Below are 4,011 nucleotides of genomic sequence, written 5' to 3' on the forward strand. Positions count from 1 at the left end.
TTGCCACCTCCTTTGAGATGGGCGGAGCCTGCCCTTCCTGTCATCACCAATACTTCCTTGTACTTTATTTCCTAACACCTCCTCTCTCTGGGATGGAAACAAGGAGAAACCACCAGGACGGATGTGAGGAAGGAGGAAGCGCTGGGCCTACTGTGTGAGTCACTGTAGGTGAAGTGGGGCTGCAGTCTGAACACCAGGGCCAGGCCCTGGCCCAGCCCATGACCTGATTTGTTCCTCTTCCATGTAAAAATAACAGTCATGATGACACGTGTGCATGGGCTATATCATCTATGAACACATAACTTCCCCTACACCACTGAAAGCAAGGATAAGTGTTAGTCCGATTGTATAGAAAAGCAAACAGGTACTGAAAGGGACTGGTATTGGGGGACCTCCAAGACCAAGTTCTCAGCACAAATGGAGATTTATTTGCCCCAGAGAGACAAAGGGCAGAGATAAGAGACAAAGAACAGGTCATAGAGGGTTAGGGAGAAGGGGAAGGGAGCAAGGAAAAGGAGGAAGGGGTATTTGCCCAGTAAAGGGGGCAATAACAGAGGACTGGCTGCTTCCAGATACAAAGGAGACGGATGTGGCACATATAAAAATGGCAGTTAGATAAAAGGGGAAACCCCACGTTAGGATGAGGTGCTTAATTTTAATTGGGAATGTTAATAAGGTGAACCAAAGGGGGCTTTTGATTTGCTGGACTTCAATACTTTGATAGCAGGACCTTGGTCATCAGCCTCAGGAGAAGCAAGTGACCGGGAATAGGAGAACAGAGCTTGGGGCCTAGCTTTAGGAATGGAATCTAATGGTTTTTAGGAAGGCAGAGGGAAGGGGAGAAGGGCACGGCCTGCCAGAGCCATGCTTGCCACGCTCAGGATGCCTGGAGTCCCTTCAAGTAGCAAGAGCTGAAGTGGCTCAGTTGTTTCCTGTTGGGTCTGGTTTGGGAGGTGTCGTGGTCTGCTCCGGCTGCTGCAGGAAAGAGTGATTAAACCCCTGCCAGTGTAGACCTTAAAGGGAGAAAGAGAATCTGTTCTGGAGCCAACCGGTCCATCACCTGTTGCCCAGGAATGTAGATTTGGATTGCTCAGAATAACACTTCAATGTGGAAGTGGTTTCATGTAGTTTTTCTTGTTACACAACAGAAGACAGTTATAAGGCAAGGTGTTTTCTTCTTCTTCTTCTTCTTCTTCTTCTTCTTCTTCTTCTTCTTCTTCTTCTTCTTCTTCTTCTTCTTCTTTCTTCTTCTTCTTCTTCTTCTTCTTCTTCTTCTTCTTCTTCTTCTTCTTCTTCTTCTTCTTCTTCTTCTTCTTCTGTCTGTTTTTTGAGATAGGGTTTTTCTGTGTAGCTTTGACTATCCTGAACTCACTTTATAGACTAAGCTGGCCTTGAACTAAGTCAAGGTGTTTTCAAAAACACCAGTGGAAACACCGTGTAGTCAGGGTGCAGAAAGATGAGGGTATCTCTGCTGTAGGCCTCTGAGCCTGTTTGATGACCTTTTTTGGCCTTTGGATCGGTGACAACTGGCACTGGGATAAATTAATACAGTTCCTGAAGTTTTACCTGACAGTCACAAGGATGTCATGGGAGAGGCAGAGGGGAGCACTGAAGGGCTACTAGGTGATCTTAAGACAGCCCAAGACCATGTCTATTTGAGCACAGTGCTGCCCACCCACTCTCCACCTCAGGAAGATGCTGGTTTTTACATTGTTTTATTGTTGTTGTTGTTGACTGGGCAATATGTGTAAGCATCAGAGAACAGCACCGTGGGGTCACTTCTTCCCTTCCACCAGGGATCAGGCCTTCAATTCTGGGCAGCCAGAGCCATCTCCCCAGCCGCAACCACCAGGAAGTTCTAACCAGCCAATCAGTCAGTGATAGAATTTTTACCCCTGTGTGCCATTTTTTTTTTCCCTCCTGAACACTCTGTTCACCCAACAGAGCTATGTTTTTCTCATGGTGCTGCGTTGGACGCCTGAGATCGGGCTGTATGCATGGTTCCGCTCTAGTGAGAACCATATTCTGGCTTCCAGGTGGCAGTCTTTGTGCTGGGTCCCCACATGGTGGAAAAAGCTCTCATCTTGTTTCTTTTCCTCATACAGATACCGATCTTCTCTTGGGGGCCTCATCTGCATAACTTCATTTAAACTTAGTTCCTTCCCAGAGGCCTCCTCTCCTGCCATCAGATTGAGGCTAAGGATGAAACAAATTTAAATTAGGGACATTACCAACTTTTGGCCTATGCACTAAGTCATATTAGCTTCCACAGAAGTAAACAGTTGGGAAATGGGGGACAATGTTCACAGACCTTCCTTTTTTGGGGTGGTTTTTCGAGACAGGGTTTCTCTGTGTAGCCTTGGCCACCCTGGACTCACTTTGTAGACCAGGCTGGCCTTGAACTCACAGCGATCCGCCGGCCTCTGCCTCCCTAGTGCTGGGATTAAAGGCGTGCGCCACCACGCCCGGCTCAGACCTTCCATCTTGGGGGATCTTTCTTTCTTTCTTCCTTCCTTCCTTTCTTTCTCTCGTCATCATCATTGTCGTCGTCCTCCTCCTCCTCCTCCTCTTCTCTGTGCAGCCTTGGCTGTCCTGGACTCACTTTATAGACCAGGCTGGCCTCTGATTCACAGAGATTCGCCTGCCTCTGTCTCTCAAGTGCTGGGATTACAGGCATGCCCCATCATGCTGGCTAGATCTAACTTCTAAGATAAAGGAGGTCAAGGAACTCCTGGGTCTTCAGTGACTGGGAGGGACTCCTGAAATTGCTGTAACTAGGGGTTTTTGTTGTTGTTGTTGTTGTTATTGTTGTTTTTTCGAGACAGGGTTTCTTTGCGTAGCTTTGGCTATCCTTCGATGTACAGTGGAATAAAAAAGAATTGCTTAGTGACCTCCAGTCATTCTGCAAGCCCAGAATAGGCCAGCATGACAGGAATGTCCCCAGAGAAGCACAGCCTGCCATGCTCTAAGCATCGTGCACCACTCTGGCCAGCCCCTCCCTCATTGCCCTAGGCCTGCCTTCATCCTCTTCAGTCCCAAGCTATGACTTCCTGGAGCAGAATGTGTCAGGAGCCCCTAAGCACAGCGATGTAACAGGATGTTGGGCTACCCCTTGTCTTCAGAGCCATGTGGAATGATGTCCCCACTGTCATCTTCAAGCCCAGCATCCCTCTGTGCCCCTGCTCTCTCCCATAGACCCTTCTGGATGCTACATAACTAGGGTGGAATCACTGTGTCTTTGTTGCTTCCTCCCTGCCGAGGACCATTCTTACATCAGTCAGGAATCTTCGGATGGTGACTTTTCAGTGGGGTCACTGTGGGGTGGGGAGGCAGGGAGGGAAGAGAGATTACTCTAAGGATTGGTCAAACAGCTGTGGGGCAGCGGGACCTGCAGGTCTGCAAGCCTTAGCCAGACAAAACTTACTCCCCAAACTCCATTCTACTCTATGGCTTTCGACTGCCTGGATGCGCTCCACCCATACTCTCATACTTGCCGCTCTGTAAAGCTGAGTGATTGTAGGCGTCGACCACATCTTTCACCGCCTTCCTAGGCTTCCTGTAAGTGTTTGCTTGCATGGCTGTGTGCTGCACACAGTGCAAGTTGATGGTCAGAGCCAACAGTCAGGAGTGCCCTGTGGCATCTGTGCTGGTTTTGTTACAACGGTTCTCTCAGGAGGTGGGGGATCTGTCTCTTCCTCTGTGTGGCAGGAGCATCAGCAATGGGTTTGGCTGAATCTGCGAAACTAATATGAGAAGAGAGTATCCAGTTGCTGTACCACCAAGTATCTTTCTGATTGGAGAAGAAATGTAAAAATCTTGCATCCTCTACTAAAGAATATTAGAATGTTTTGGGAATATGAAAACAGCTACTAGAACCCACAGCACTGGCCACACATACCACCCCAGGTCCCAGATTCCTGTGCTGTAGATTGTAACCTCATATGGAGTCACCAATGACAGGGTTCATATAACTTGAATGTGGGAAAAAGTTTAATCTTCTCCTCTCTCTCT

This window comes from Acomys russatus, chromosome 10, assembly GCF_903995435.1.
Source record: "Acomys russatus chromosome 10, mAcoRus1.1, whole genome shotgun sequence".
Classification (NCBI taxonomy): domain Eukaryota; kingdom Metazoa; phylum Chordata; class Mammalia; order Rodentia; family Muridae; genus Acomys; species Acomys russatus.